General features: G+C 48.6%; 1 non-coding gene across 1 annotated transcript; it reads left to right on the top strand.

The window, feature by feature from the left end:
- The first annotated feature begins 10,122 nt into the window (after positions 1-10,122).
- LOC142423740 (U1 spliceosomal RNA) lies at positions 10,123-10,285 on the top strand. Its single transcript, XR_012779338.1, has one exon. It is a non-coding gene; the product is annotated as a U1 spliceosomal RNA (small nuclear RNA).
- The last annotated feature ends 6,865 nt before the right edge of the window (positions 10,286-17,150 follow it).

Below are 17,150 nucleotides of genomic sequence, written 5' to 3' on the forward strand. Positions count from 1 at the left end.
TGTGATGCATAAGATCGGTATGGGTCTGAACGATCCTAACAACAACAACATCTCTTTGAAACATCCAGTCTCTGTAATCTGAGTGCTCATTATTCATGATCGCTTGTTTTCACTGTGCTGGGTTTTGGTGACCCCGTCTCAGTCCCCTTCATTATGTCTGCCTCTTTTTGAAAATTACATGTGTGTGCAGTGACCACCCTGTCCAGTGATGACCATTTTCAGGCTTGTGGGACAAAGAAGACTGTTGCAAGTATTCACAACGACTTCCCAATTGGCCCTGAAGGTCTAGCATGTGATTGCTTCCTCCCCACACTAGACTTCCAGGGGGAGATGGAAGCTTTTCAGAGACAGAGCCGTGGGAAAAGGACCTCTCCTTACATTGAAGCTATGTTGAAAAGCTGAGAGTCTGGACTCTAAGAAATGGCATAGCTGGTTGGAGTTATGTTGATAAGTGGTGAGAGTAACTAGGAACTCTTAAGATTACTTCACTGAAGGGACAAAGCATTTTAAGATGAAAATCTTGCTAGAAGATCCCAGAAAAGTTCTACATTTCATCAGGAATCAATAAAGGTATTCATGCAGAAGTGTATACAACAAACAGTGTTCTTTTAAAATTTTATTTGTACTTTTTAGCCCGGGATGTGGGTTTTAAATGGATACAGTCTGTACCAGCTTCATTAAAATAAAAAAAATTTGCAAAAACTGTAAATAAAAAAAAATGTGTCCGAAAAGACTCTCAAACTTGCTCTTGAGTATGTAGAGTGGCTACAACAACTAGAAGAAAGTAAGGAATGAAAGAGAGCAGCAGAGAACTTTCAACAGCAACTCAAGAAGACAGAGTGAGCCCCTAATAAAATGTTAAAAAATAAATAAATAAAAAGAAGACAGAGTGAAGTATTGTAATGAAAAGTGCAAAGACCTAGAGTTAGAAAGTCAAAGAGAAGAACACATCCAGCATATCTCAAGCTGAAAGACCTACCCCCTCCTAAAAAAATCAAGCCATGACTTGTAATAATGAAGGATTCCATGAGGAAACTATTGAATGATGTAGGTAAAATCAAAAGAAGATGGAAAGAATACAGAGTCACTGCAGCACAAAGAACTGGTCCACAGTGAACCCGTTCAAGAGGCAGCATATGATCATGGACCGATGGAACTAAAGGAGAAAGTCGGAACCCCTGGAATTGACTGACTGCACACCGATCGATAGGTTTCAACAAGTTGGTGAAGCACTGGAAGTACTCCCCCACCTAGGTCAGGACATTTGGAAGATGACGAGCACTTGACCAACCAACCGGAAGAGCTCTGTGTTTGTACCTAGTCCAAAGAAAGGCGATCCAGATATGCCATCATTAATATCACATGCACGTAGAATTTACAACAGTGGTTGCACCAGTACATAAAGAGGGAGCTGCCAGAAATGATGCGAGCTGGATTTAGAAGAAGCTGTGGAATGCAGGGAGGTACTTGATGTCCGATGGATCTTGACTGAAAGTAGAATATGAAAGAAAGACGGTCACCTGTATTTTCTTGATTTTGTACAAGTTTTCCACTGTGTGGATTATAACAAACGATGGACAGCTTTGAGCAGAATGGGACCTGCAGAACACGTGACTGTGCTCTTGAGGAAACTGCACACCAGCCAAGAGGCAATCACTTAACAGGACAAGGGGACGCTGCCTGGCTGGAAATCAGGAAAAGTGTGTGCCAGGTTGTATCTCCTCACTTTACTCAATCTGCACGTTGAGCAAATGATCTGAGAAGCTGGACTACGGGGAGGAGAAAAACAGCATTGGTGAACGTTTCATTAAGAACCTGCCGTATGCCTCCGATGATGCAAGTTTGCGTGCTGAAGGCAAGGAGGCCTTGAAGCACTTGCTGAGAAAGATACAAGAGTGCGGCCTTCAATACGGGCTGCAACGTACTGCCAAGATGATCACCATCCTTACAAGTGTCGCATTATCTGGTATCTAGATCACGCTAGATGACGTCCTGATACCAGGAGCAAAGGTGGACGTGATGCAGGATCCCATGCTGCTTGGGTCCACAATCGATGCTCTTGGAAGCTGCAGTCAAGGAATCAGATGACATGCTGCAGGCCTTTAACGTGTTGAGAATGCAGGAGGTCACTTAGAGGGGGCAGAGGTATGTGGCCCTCACCTGGCGTTTTCAATCACTTCACATGTTGCACATGGAATACGGAAGACTGAGGAAGAATGGACACATTTGGATTAAGGGTGCAGAAGTAGATTGACAATGTCACGGGTTACCAGGGGAACAGACGAACCTGTGTTGGAAGAAGCACGGCCAGAATGCTATGCTTAGAAGCAAGCATGGTGAGACTTCATCTCATGAGCCCAGGCTTGACCAATCCCTGGAAAAAGGCATCGTGCTTCAGAAAGTAGACGGTGAAGGAAAAAGAGGAAGCCCATCGGAGAGCTGGCTCAACACAGTGGCTGCAGTAATGGGCTCACACATGACGATTGTGAGTCGGTGCAAAAATGCCCTGTCATTTGTTCTGTGGCACCTAGGGTTGTTTCGTAACCAACAACCAGCAAAAGCACCACTTTGGTGACTAAGGTGTGCCCAACTCAAGCCAGGGCTTCCTGACCGCTCACACACCACGCAGAATAAACACCGTGGAAAGGGGGACGGAGGGATGCCTTCCTGCAAGCTGGTGCCAGCAAAGATGACTGAGCAGTACGTGGATTGTCAGAGCAAACAAGTCAGTCTTAGAAGTACCATCAGGATGCTCCTTAGAAAGGAAAGAGGAGCTCACACTTCATTCTAGCCCCAATCTAAGAACAGTTCGCTCTTATGACGTGGCCCTGCCTGATGGTTACCCTCATGACGAGATCAGTGCTAAAGCAACATGTGGAGAAGAAACTAGATGGTGCCCCCTTCAGGAAGAATAGCGTCTGGGGTCTTAAAGGCTTGTCTTCAAACAAGCAGCCATCTAAGTGAGGCATTAACTAAGTCCACCTGAAGGAAGAACATCAACCTGTGTGATCCGAGGATTGTAAATAATAAAATCCACATCCAACAGAGGGGAGGGTATCAGAGCTTAAATGTGAGCACCTCCCTGATTTGCAGAAGGCTATGGATGACCGTAGAAGCCCCCTGTCCATTTGCTGGGTCCACACATAGATTGAACCTGTGTGGATCCCTCTGACAGGCCTGTGGATAACCTTGTTATCAGACAGAGAGACTTGTATAGTCAATTCAGGTAGATAGAGCTAGGATAAAACAATATCTTATCATTTGAGTCCCTTTGACCCCTTTAAATGTTGTTTCAGATTTTTAAAAAGCAGAAACGTGAAGGGGACCTCCACGGGTATTAAGCCTCTGGTGAATCCCTTCTGATCAGAGGGCAGGTGGGAAGAGCCTCGCCGTGGAGCACTGTGCATTGGGAAGCGGATCATTGCAGATGCGGTGGTTAAAACGCAACACCATATTGCACGACCTCCCATTGGATTCCGTTAACATTCGTTCTGGTTCTTCAATATTTTCTACTTCCTTCTTGATGGAGGTTTTTTTATCTTTCCTGTTTTAGTTTGTTAATTTAAAAAATGTGTTTCTGAATATGAATGCAGGATAGATAAACCGATAGAGACGGTAACATGGTTGCTCAGTGATATGGCCTGGGGAGGTTGGAGGAAAATGGCGAGCTAATAACAATGAGTATAGACTGAAGAACATGTGATAGTTACATCATCTGGTGTCAATTTAGAACTTGAGAGGATTAAGAGTGAAGGGGTAGAGTCTAATCTGTCAATTGGGTCATAGCCAATGAGGTCTCTGTGTGGGTATGGCCTTCTCCTGAGAATTCTGGGAATTCCTCGATTTGCTCCTTGGAGGCAGGAGACAGACTCTCTCTCTCTCTCTCTCTCTCTCTCTCTCTCTCTCTCTCTCTCTCTCCCTCCCTTGGAGACTCTCTACTGACAAGACACATGGCACTACACTGATAGACCCAGTGCCCTGGGAACTGGAGAAGCCATGTGGGGGCCCCTGCCAGTGCTGCTTACAGCGCCACTGGATCCAAAGACTTTCTACCCACTGGCCTCTGATCCTCCTGCATTCGGCATCATTGCATGTGTTTCGTGAATCTGAAGAGGACTTTATAGATTGGTATCAGACATAGGGGCTAATAACCGACTTACGAGATTGGACTACACTGGGTTGGGATGCTTTTCTCAGTGTACAATTACCCTTTATCTAAACTTCCCCTTATACACATGAGTGTCTATGGATTTGTTTCTCTAGTCCACCCAGACTGACAAAGAACATGTTCTACGTTGTGATGATTATTCAACTCAGCTCAATATGATTGAGTTATTGAATTGTATGGTGTCTGAATAATATGCCTATGAAACTGCTAAAATACATTTATTTTTTTAAAAAGGAACTAGAGGCCCCAGTCTCCTAACCAGGGTGATTCCTTCCACTACTTTTACCTGATGCCTTCTGGGATTTTCCTCTCTGGGTCTAAGTCAAGTTCAGCTCTCACTTTGCTCCCTCTTCCTCTCTTAGTTGTGATAATTTATAACAAAACATTTGCCACTTCAGCCACTTTTATGTGTCCAATTCAGAGACAGTATGTTCATCATGCTCTGAAATCAGGGACTACCTATTTCCAAATGCTTTTATCTCCCTTATCTGAAACCCAGTGTCCCTTTAGCACTCCCTGGCCCCCTGCTCCTCCTATCCACCCCTGGTCACCACTAATTACCTTTGGTTTTTACAAGGAATAGATTGTACCCTGCCCCTCCCCCCCCAGTATATGCTAATTGGTGAGGCCATGGTTCTCCATATTATGTAATTTTCCTCCATCGGACAATCTGCTATAATCCTCCCATGCATTGCTAATGAGAGGGATTGCTGGGAGATGTTCTAATGTAACCACCCCTCACCATGATCAGCCCACGACTTGTAAGGGACCAGGGTGGATGCAGCACCCTGACTCAGGTCACAGTGCTAGTCCCATGCAGAGAAAGAGGGACCTGGCTACCACCAGGACAAAGAGCTGGGAGCAGGGTCTCCGGGTCCCTGTGTTTGGAAACTTCTAGACTCAGAGGACAAGGAACTCCCTCTAGAGGGGACACACACACACACACACACACACACACACACACACACACACACACACAGCCTTCTTTTGGATAGGCATCCTGAATGGGGGATTCCAGCCTCCCAAACGGTGAGAGAATGAATTTCTGTCCATTGAAGTGCTCCCCTTGTGGCGTTTTAATTATGGTAACACCATTGAATACAATGTCTGCCTTTGCCCGTTCTAAATACCTGGTTTGGTCCATCCCTTGGCTGCCTACTATGGAAAGGGGATTTAATTCTTTCTTCTTTCCCTCCCACTCTCTCCATCGATGGGAGATCGATAGTTCTAGAATTACGACTTTGTAAACGGTACTTACAACTGAGCCTTATAGTAAACCATAAAATGATTTCCTTTCCTGCCCATTTAATGTCCACTGGAGTTAATCCCAATCGTGGTTCTTGTTTGCTTAGCTTTTATGTCCTTCCGACGAAGCCAACTCACCCGACCCTTTGGGTCCCAGAGCTCTCACCAGGGGAAGACTCAGGGGGAGGAGGGGACTAAAGTCAGACTGTGTGTGTATGTAAGTGTGTTCGTCTGGGTAGATTAGAGAAACAAATCCAAGGAGAATCATATGTGTGTAAGAAAGAGTTTTATCTACAAGAGCAGTTGGATGTTGAGAAAACATCCCAGCGCGGTCCAGATCAAGTCTAGAAGTCCGATATTAGCCTATATGTCTGATACCAATCTATAAAGTCCTCTTCAGACTCACAAAACACATGCATTGATGCCGAATGCAGGAAGATCACAGGCTAGTGGGTGCAAAGTCTTGTGGATCCAGAAGCACCTCAGCACTGACAAGGGTCACCATGTGGCTCCTCCAGTTCCCAGGGCACGGGGTCTATCAGCATAGTGCTATGTGTCTTGTCAGTAGAGCGTCTCTCAGGGAGTGAGCCGAGAGAGTGTCTCCCGCCTCCAAGGAGGAAATATATACCAGAATTCCCAGAATCCTCAGGGGAAGGCCATGCCCACACAGAGGCCTTATTGGCTATGACCTTTTGACAGCCTAGACCCCCACCCCTTCACTTTTAAGCCTCTCAAGTCTCAACTTCACACCAGATGATGTAACCACTACGATGTGGATACACAAGGAGCTTCAGAGGGAGTGTGGGAAATGGCAGTGCAAGACAATGGAACATCCCCATGGACCTGTGGAACCCCCTCGTGTGTGTGTATGCATATGTGCATTTAGAGGTGTCCTAGGGGAGTGCACATTTGGATGTGAGCTTGTGTGTATGTGTACATTGAAACCAGATTCGGGACAGGATATGGCACTCGTGTTATCATTGCCGAGGTCAGCTTGACTTTAGCCGAAGCAGCGCATCGCAAAGATACCTCCTTGTATTTTATGGACTACGCAAAGGCATTCGGTTGTGTGGATCCTGGCAAACTGTGGTGAACATTGGGAGGAACACTGCATTGTGTACTTAAACCAAGAGGCAACTCTGTGAACCGAACAAGGCTGTAAACGCAAGCAGGGCTGCAGACGGGTTGCCTCCTCTCACCCTCCTAGTCCGCATGTGTTGTTGTCGTTAAGTGCCATCGAGTCAGTTGGCAGACACTGTGACCCCATGCGCCACAGAACAACACGCTGCCCGGCCCTGTGCCCTCCTCACACTTCAGTCTCTGTGTTGAGCCAGGGGTCCAAGGAGCTGGGCTATTTGACCATGTGAAGAAAGGATGGGGCATCGGATTGGGGAGAGGTTCTGAACAGCTTGACACATACACACGACACAACCTTTCCTTGCCAAAGGTGAGGAAGACCTACTCATTTACCAATGAAGATCAGAGACGACAGCCTTCAGCATGGATTGCGATGCAGTTAAAGAAAGCCAAGCGTTCTCTCAGCAGAACTGAGAGACAGCAAGCGACACGGAGAGAAGATGGCAGTCCCCAGTCTTCTGCTGGGATCCGCCATCAAGGCTCATGGTAATGGCCGTCGACACATCCAGCGACAGGCTGCATGGGCGATCTCCCGCACACGACATCTTTAGAGCGCTGGAGGAGACGGCGCTGCGCCGGCCTCAGCCACGGGGTGGTCAGCCACCTGGTGTTCATGGGAAAGCTGGGCAACGGAGAGTGGACCCTGGAGAAGAGTGGGTGCGTTTGAAGGACGGTGTCGGTGGAGAACTGACAGTGTATCATGGGCTCCCAACACGTGTGGGAGGGTTATGGGCTACACTTGGGACTGCTCACGGCTGGGTCAGCCCGTGAAAGGTTTACAGCCTTGGGACTCCCCAGGGGCAGTTTGGCTCCACCCTCTGGATGACTGCAAGGTGGATTGACTCCACAGCAGTGAGTGAGGATGGATTTCCGGAAGAGCAAACACATCCGTCTTGGAAAATGAGTAGCCAGGACTCTGTGCTCGGACGGGACAACAGTGAGACTTGGTGGCGTATACTTTGGACATGTTACCTCGAGGGAGCAGTCGCTCGAAAAAGACATGGTGCATGGTCCAGGAGAGGGTCCATGAATAAGAGGAAGAGCCTCCATGAGATGGACCGACGCTGTGACAATGGACTCAAGCATGACAAGGATTGTGAACGTGGCAGAGGAGGTGGTGGTGTTTTGTTCTCTTGTACATAGGGTTGCTTTGGGATGAAGATTCCTTGATGGCACCTGAAAGAACAATTGCAACTACATGTGTGTGTACAAGTGTAAGACATGACCAAATAGTAATGTATAAATTAGCAAGGGCTCATGAGGGAGCAGAGTGTGGAGGGAAAAAAAAAAAGGGAAGCTGATACCAAGGGCTCAAGTAGAAATAAAATGCTTTGAGAATGATGGTGGCAACAAATGTACAAATGCGCTTGACACAATGTATGGATGGATGGATGGATGGATTATGATAAGAGTTGTATGAGCCCCCCAATAAAATGATTTTTAAAAAATGTATTGCTATAAAAATCGCAGAAACCTTTACGGAATGAAAACATCAAAAAGTGAAGCTATTGTTTCCCGACGTCTATGTATTTCTGAAGAGGGTGTTTCTGCCCCTCTTACCTTTGCTGGGAGAATTCCTTCCTTTGCCATTGACGCCACATCAACATGGCAGGCTGGGCCCCCTCTAGGGGTCCAGACCACAACTTGTCGGTCAGTTTGTCATCCTGCGGTGGCTTCTGTGTTGCTGGAAGCCATGCCACTAGGATTTCAAGCGCCGCAGGGTCGCTCAAAGTGCAAGGTTTCTGAAGTTTCCAGACCAGACCAGACTGCGAAGAAGGAATCGACTGCCCACTTCTGAGACTTTAGCTACTGGAAACCCTGTGGACAGAATCCAAACACTGCCCGATGCTGAACAGCTTCGTAAAAAGAAGCAGAGCATCGCCATAGGTAGTGCCGGCCGGATGATGGATGAGCCCCTCGAGGAGAAGAAGCAATCAAGAGGAATGGTGCTGCCTTCGTTGTCAGAAAGGCTATTTTAAGATCTAGCATGAGGTACGCCGCCTGTGATAGGGTTAGATCTATCTTCTTTCATAGAAAGCCAATCAGTATGATCAGTATCCACATATATGCTCCAACCACCAAAGTTAGTGATGAAGATATTGAAGAATCCTACCTACAGCTGTAGTTTAAAATGGATCAAAGGTGCATCGGCAATTATTGGTGATTGGACTGAAGATGTTGGAAACAAAGAGGAAGGGACAGAAGTTGGAGATAAGCTCTTGGTGACAGAAACAAAGCTGGAGGTTGCATGATAGAGTTTTGCAAGAGCAACGACTTGTTCAGAGTAAATATCCTTTCTCAGCAACACAAGTGGCAATTATACCCCTGGACTTCTCCAGATGGAATGCACACAAGGCAAATGGACTCCAGCTGTGGGAAGGGATGCCAGAGAAGCTCAATCAGCAGCTAAAACCAGGCGAGGGGCCTGACTGTGGGACATTGATCGCCCATAAGAGAGTTCACATTGAAGCTGAGGAAAATCAAGACAAGTCCAAGTCCACCAGAGCCAAAGCACGACCTTGAGTCTCTCCCACCTGAATTTCGAGAACATCTCAAGAACAGATTGGCTGCATTGAACACTAATGACAGAAGACCCAATGAGTTGTGGGCAGACATCAAGACCATCCCACAAAGAAAACAAACACAGACAAACAAACAAACAAGGTCATTAACAAGACAGGAAAGAAAGAGATCAAAGTGGGGTCAGAAGAGACTCTGACACCTGCTGTCAATCATAAAGTAGCTAAGGCAGATGGAAGAAATGATGGTGCCAATGGATGAAATTTCAAAGGGCAGCTTGAGAAGACAAGAGCACAATAGTATAATGTACCGCGCAAAGACCTAGAGTTAGAAAACTCAGAAAGAAGAACACATTCAGCATATCGTAAACCGAAACAACTCAAGAAAATATTCAGACCTCAAGTTGCAATGTTGAAAGATTCTGTGGGCAGAATATTGAAGGATGCAGGAAGATCAAAAGAAGATAAAATTGGATTGTTATAAGAGCTGTAAGAGCCCCCAGTAAAATGATTTATTAAAAAAAGAAGATAGAAACACACACACAGTCAATGTACCGAAAATATCTAGTGTCCGTTCAACCGTTCCGGGCGGTAGCATATGAGCCAGAGCCAGTGGTGCTGAAGGAAGACGTTCAGGCTGCACGGAAAGCATCGGCCCAAACCAAAGCTCCTGGGATTGGTGGGAAACCAACAGACAGGTTCCAGGAAGCTGAGGAAGCACTGGAAACCTTACTCATCTGTGCCAGGAAACTTGGAAGACCCACATTTGTCCCATTCCAAAGAAAGGGAAAAAGAACCCGCTATAGGACAATATCGTGTACCTCACACGCAAGTACGTTTCGACTGAAGGTCATCCAGCAATGGTTGCGGCAGTTTATTGACAGGGAGTGGCCAGAGGTTCAGTCGTATTCAGAAGAAGACGTGGACCAAGGAGTATGATTGTTGATGTCTGATGGATCTTGGCCGAGAGCAGAGAATACCATAAAGATGTTTACTGGTGTTTTGTTGATTACACCAAGTATTGGACTGTGTGGACCATAAAAACCGTGGACAATACTTACCTGGCAGGGGAGCCACCATGGTCAGGAAGGTGGTTTTCCCAGGGCGAGGCTCACCCAGTGCACTGCGGGTGTGCTGACCCTGCGATTTCCCCAAATGTGGGAAACTAGACGGCACGATCTGTGGTAGTGGGGGACTGCGTCCACACTATCCCCTAAAACAAACAAACAAACAAACAAACAAACAAACAAACAAACAAACAAAACCAACCGTGGACAGCCTTGAGAAGAATGAGAATCCCAGAGCACTGCGCTGTGTTCACGTGGAGCCTGTCAAGGATCAGGAAGCAGTGTGCAAACAAGACAAGGGGATACGGCGTGGTTTAGAACCAGCAGAGGTGTGCATCAGGGCTGCACCCTTTCACCACACGTATGCAATCTGCATGCGGAGCAGAGCATCCGAGAAGCGGGCTTATACGAAGATGCATGTGGCGCCAGGATTGGAAGAAGGTTTTTTTTTTTTTTAAACAGCCTCTGATATATATGCAGGTGCCGCAGCCTTGCTTGCTGAAAGGTAGGAAGATTTGAAACACTTGCTGAGGAAGATCCAGAATTGCAGCCTACAACTCACTGTCAAGAAGATGAAAATCCTCACAGCCGGACCCGTAGGCAACATCATGACACACGGAGAAGAGATGGAAATTGTTTCATTTCTTCTTGCTTGGCTCCACAATCAATGGTCACGGCAGCGGCTGACAAGAGATCGAACGACGTGTTGCCTTGGGTCCATCTGCGGCACCAGACCTCTTCCAAGTGCTGAAAAGCAAGGATGCTACTTTGAGGACTACAGCGGGCCTGACCTGAGTCAGAGTATTTTCTGCAGCCTCGTCTGCCTGTGAACGTTGGACATGGGAGAAGGAAACTGAAGAAGAATCGATACATTTTCATTGTGGTGCTGGCCAAGGATGTTGAAAGGCACACAGACTGCCAAAGAACCAACACGCCCGTCTTGGAAGAAAAGTGCAGCCAGAATACTCCTGGGGGTCAAGGAAGGAGAGACTTGGTCATATGTACTTTGGACATGTCAGGAGAAACCATCCTGCAGAAGGACGTCATGCCTGGCTTATCAAGGAGCGGGCAGAGAAACAGAGGAAGGCCTGAACGAGATGGACAGACGCCAGCATAAGAGCCCTTGTGAGACTGGCACAGGCCAGGCGGCGGCGTCCGGTGCTGCTGCACGTCGGTCACTGCGAGTCAGAGCTGAGCAGACTCCAGTCACGTTCTTTTTAAATGGGTCTTTTAAAATAGGGAACACAAGGAGCCTGAAGGTGGGGTGAGGTTGCACCAGGAAATTCTCCCAGGATGGCTCCTGGTACCTTGAAGAATGGGCAGGTGCCCTGTGGTCATGGGAAAGCCCCTCTGTGCACTATCCTGGTGTTTTCCTCAACAGTGTGGTTTTTCATTTTCTTAAAACTTCTTAAAAACAAAACGAAACAACCCTCCAGATTCCTTATCCATCAAACCTAACTATTGGGCTAAAAAGAGGCAAAAAAGAAAAAAAGGGGGGAAGGTCAGGAGTAAAACTGACATGGACTTGGCACCCCTTAGTGACAAATTCATTTTGAACAAACACAAAACAGAGAAAGAGACCGCATTTATGGAGGGTCTAGCAGGCTACTGTTGTTGATTTCACTTCTTGTAAATATGTACAGTATTTTCTTTAAAACACCCCCCACACACACACACACAAATTACCTCTGATTCCCCATCCCTCAAACCTAACCATTGGTCTGAGTGGCTAAAAACAGGCAGGAGGAAATGTATAACAAATGGATTTGGAGTTTTTAGTGACAATTAAGTTCATTACAAACAAACAAGGAAAGTCTTCTTACTAAGCCCCATTGTGGTGGTGACATAGTTTGTTGTCAACGTGATAGAGAAAAGTGCAAGACTGGAGTCCAGCCTGTTAATCGGGTCACAGCCTGATGGTACCTCCTTGTGGGTGTGGCCTTCTCATAAGAAGGGTCCTGGGAACCCCCTGCCCCCTCTCTGCTTTCACCTTCCTGCCAGTGAGCCACTCGGAGACCTGTGAGGGTCCTGTGATGTGGCCAGCACCATTGGATCCACACAACTTTGCACCCACCAGCCTGTGATCTTCCTGCATCCTGCATCACTGCATGTGGCTTTGTAAGTCTTAAGAGAGATTACACACTAGTATTGGACTTATGGACTTGACCTGGACTGGGCTGGGATGTTTACTTGATATATAATTACTTCTTGATATAAAGCTCTTTCTTACACATATTTGAGTGTTGCTGGATTTGTTTCTCTAGTTAACCTGGCTTAACACACCATGATTGTCCTATGTCTTTTGGAGAAAAGGTATCAAGAATGACCCCTTTGGAATCTCCCCAAAACAGTAGCCAAAATCTTCTGATCTGACCTCTGTGCTTGGGATTTAACTGACCAAGAGGGTCTTGGTAGACAGAGAGAAGATCCCTGAAGGTGTCAGGGATTTCGTGTTGCTTGAATCCACAGTTAATGCTCAGGACGCAGCAGTCAAGAGATCAAAGGACACGGTGCATTGGGTAAATCTGCTTTACAGGGTTGAAAGTAAGGATGCTGTTTTGAGGACTAAAGTGAACCTAATTCAAATCATGGTATTTTCAGTCACCTTACATGCATGTGAAAGTTGGACATTGAATAAGGAAGGCCAAAGAAAAAGAGATACACGTGAATTACGGTGCCGACTTCCAAAAGAGCACACCAATCTGTCTTGGAAGGAGTACAGCGAGAATGCTCCCTAGAGGCGAGGATGGTGAGGCTTTGTCTCAAGAACTTTGGACATGTTATCAGGAGAGACCAATTCTTGGAGAAGGACATCATGCTTGCTGAAGTGGATGGACAGCAAACAAGAGGAAGACCCTGGGCAGGCTGGATTGACGCTGGGGCTGCAGCAACAGGCTCAGACATAAGCACAGTGGTGAGGATGGTGCCAGGCGCGCTGCTGTTCTGTTCTGCGTCCATCGGGTGGCTAGGAGCTGGAACCCACTTGATGGCACTAGAGGAACAAATCCAGAGACACTCACGCGTCAGAGAGAGCTTTATAGCAAAGAGCAATTGTATATTGAGAAAACATTCCAGCCCAGCCCAGACCAAGCCCAAACGTGCAATACTAGTCCATAAAAGCCTCTTCAGACTCACACAGCACATGCAATGATGCTGAATGCAGGAAGGTCACAGGCCGGTGGGAGAAAAGTTGTGGATCCAATGTCAGTGGGTGGAAGCATCTCAGTGCCAACACGGGTCTCCAAGTGGCTCCTCCAGCTCTCAGAGTGTCTCCACAGGAGGAAAGAGAAGCAGAGAGAGAGTGTGGCCCACCCCCAGGGAGAAAGAGAGGAAGTTCCCAGAATCCACATGAGAAGGCCACGCCCACAGGGAGGCGTCCTCAGGCTGTAACCTGATTGGCAGGCTAGACTCCACCCCACACTTATCAAGTTGACATCAAATGATATAACGACGGTGGCACCTAACAACAAAGCAACAACAGCAACAATGTGTCCCCTTGGAAGCCACTACTATACTCGGATGTTTTTTTGCAGGTCTCCTGAGGAGGCCATGACAAGTGTCTGATGGAGAGGACTTGTGGGCAGGTGCCCACTGCTGGCAGAAGCATGCTTGGACGTGCTTAGCTGGGAATAAACCGGGCGTGTATGACCAGGAGCCCTGGCATGTGTGAGTGTGCATACGTGTCCATGTGTGCATGTAGTGTGTGTACACATGTAGGTTGTGTACACATGTGTAGATCACCTCCCTTGGATGCAATGACCACTTTCTTTGGACGTCAGCCCGCAGAAGTGCTTGAGACGCGATCCCTGAGCTCCCCCGAGCGACCAGGGCCGTGTGTATCTTCAGCAATCACGACAAATAAAACAAAACGCAGGATTCTCTATGGGCAATTACACACCATAAAGCTGTAAGTCCATCCACAGGGATCATAAACCACCAAGCCTGGGCGGGGAGCCTGTGGGGTCACCCTGTCACCAGAAATCAAATGACTTTACAGCTGGTTCCTAAAATCACCACGCATCTCACGTTGGGATGGCGAGGGGTCTCGGGATGCAGGGGGCAGGCGGGGGTGGGGTGGGCGGGGTGGGGGGCGCTGTGTGTCAGTGCTCTGCCACTCTCCCAGAGAGAGAAGGGCAGCGGATGGGCTGAAGGAAGGCCACCAGGGCAGGGCATGGAGCCGGGCCCCCTCTGAACATCAGAGAGGGGCACAGTAGCTTCTGTTGTGGGAGCGCTCGCTGGGTGCCCAGATGCTCTGTGGGTTAGGCAGGCTGGGCTGCTACTGCAGGGTTGGCTGTTGGAGGTGAGGAGACCCCCAAGGGGCGCTGTGAGTCACACTGACTGATGAGTTTGGTTTTCGGATTATTGAGTGTTGGTGGGGGGGGGGGGTGTTTCCCTTTCAGGTTGCCATTTTTGTGTGAACAGTTCAAACCAAACCCCTTGCCCACCCCCACCCCCCCTTTTACCTGGCTCTTCTGCCTCTTGTAGAATGATCTCTTTTACCGGCATCTTAGCTACAAACACCTGTGTACCCTCTCCTACAGCTTCTCCCAGGCCTTCCCGGCCCGCCCCGTCGTCCCCAGTCTGTTTCCTGCGGTGGAATCCATTCTCTGGGTTACCTCTCTGAGAGCAGTGGTCTGGTACAATCATTGTCCTTTGGTGATGGATGGACTTTGCTCAGCATGGGGGCCCCAGTCCGTCACGCCGGGGGAGCCTCCCAGTGTCATGGCTGCTCCTCAGGGACACGCAGCTTCCACTGTGTGTCTGAGCCCACACTTATTTCTGCATCCTCCCACGCATGGCATTGGGGCTGCCCGCTGCTCCTTGCTATCTATGGTGGGCACTGCTGTGTGCACACCGGTGTGCAGATGGGCTGGTGCTACAGGCCCCTTCTCTTTGGGGTACACTCCGAGTAGGGGGATTGTTCTCTCATGGGGGTCCTACAGTAAAGGTTCACAACCCACAGCCACGTACCAGGCCCCCAGTCTCTCCACACCCGCCACCTGTGGCTTTGCTGGGACTGTGCCCTGAAAGCCCATGTGCGGTGGTATCCCCTCGCGGCACGCCCCTCGGATGGCGAGCGAGCATGAGGTGTCTTGATGCATGCTGGCTGACCCAGTGTCTGTCTTCCCGGGCGGACGGTCTGTCCCGTCCTTGAATTGGCTGTCGCATCTTTTCTCTTGTCAAGGCTTTCTGTAGAGGTTAGACACCAGTCCTTGGTCTGAGACAGTGTTGCCAGAAGTCTTTCCCAGCCTGTGGGGGCTTTTCTTTTTACTCTTTTTAGGAAGCTTTGGATGCATGCAAGTGTCTTATTTTTAGGAGGTGCCAGTCCTCTGTTTTGGGGTGTGTGTGTGTGGGGGGGGGTTATGCTTGGTAGGGTGTGTATGCCATGCATCAGGACCCTGAGATTCCTCCCCATGTTTACATGTGCATAATTCTAGGGTTCACATCTAGGCCTTTGACCCATCCTGGGTTCATTTTTGCATATGGGGCGAGGTGTGGGTCCGGTTCCGTTCTCGCCGGCACCATTTGTTGAGATGACCCCTTCCCCACTGAATGCATTTGGGCCCGTCTGTGGGCAGACGGCCTTCCCTCTGGGTTCCCTGGCCCCTGGTCCCGGCCTCGTACTCAGCCCTGTGGCTGCTGTGGCTGCCGTGGCCGGCTAGTGGATTTTGAAGCCAGGGAGTGAGCGTCTCCTACTCCGTTCTTCTTTTTAGTACTTCTTTCATCCTGGGTCTCTTTCTCCTCCGTATAAAGTTGGTGATCGGTGTGTTTGTTTCTTCAAAGAAGGATGAACCTGTCACTTAAAAAAAATCATTTTATTGGGGGCTCGTACAACTCATCACAATCCATACATAGATCCACTGTGTCAATTTTGACTCTTGGGAAGTCCCCTGTGACAGCGTCAGACTGCCCTGGTGGCACAGAAACCCAGGGAACCCAGTTAAACCTGAGTACCCAGGAGTAACAGGTGCTGTTGAGGCTAAGCATGTCCCAGGCGACATTCAGGTCTGACCTACACTGTAAAGAAAATACCTATTGTTCATCTGGTTCGAGTTTAATAGGCCTGTTGTGTTCGTGAGGGGAAGTGAACTTCCCTGGCTCCCTCTGAAGTCTGAGGACCACCCCCTTGGGCTGGACACAGGAAGTGGACATTAGGTACCTGGTGGGGGTGGGGGTGGGCAAAGAGAGGAGCCGGAGGGCACAGGTGGCTACAGGGGGGTGTTCCAGGCCATGGGGGAGGGGATTCAGGATTAGTGGTCAGAGGGTGTGGAGCCGATGTGTGCAGGGGGTCCCTTTTTGCTGCTCGTGGCCTGCATGGAGGTCCAGCCGGGTTCTGGAGCCAATGTGGTGCACACCCAAGGCTGCCACAAACCACACTTTGAAAAGGATGCCACCCGGGGCCTTAACTTGCCATTCACCCTCCTGACCACATGGTGGAAACGAAGATGCCCGAGAGGGGAAGGGACCGAGGGTCAGAGAGGTTGGGCCTTTTGCACCCCAAAAGGCCCCACAGAGTCTGAGGAGCTCAACCACACAGATAGCAAGGAGTAGGGGGGAGGGGGCCATGAGACTGGGCTTGGCTGGCACCCTCAGCTGGATGCAAATCGCTGTCGTCGTGGGGTGCCATGAAGTGGGTCTGACCCAGAACAGCCCCACATGCACACTGAATGAAACACTGCCTGTCTGCGCCACCCCACAATCGTTCCTGTGCCTGAGCCATGGTGGCAGCATGGTGGCCGTCCATCTCGCCGAGGGCCGTCCTCTTTCTTGCTGCCCCTCCACTGTACCAAGCAGAATGTCCCTCTCTAGGGCCTGGTCTCTCCTGACAACTCCACAGTTTGTAAGATGAAGTCTCACCTTCGATTTGTCCCTTTTAGGCAGTCCAGGCTATCTTACAATTGACGTATGTATGGATTGTGATGAGAGTTGTCTGAGCGCCAATAAAACGATTTTTTAAAGTTTTTTTCTTGTGCAATTAAAAAAAATTAATGCAGAAAGACACTTAAGAAGCCA

Source organism: Tenrec ecaudatus, chromosome 12 (assembly GCF_050624435.1).
Source record: "Tenrec ecaudatus isolate mTenEca1 chromosome 12, mTenEca1.hap1, whole genome shotgun sequence".
Taxonomy (NCBI): Eukaryota; Metazoa; Chordata; class Mammalia; order Afrosoricida; family Tenrecidae; genus Tenrec; species Tenrec ecaudatus.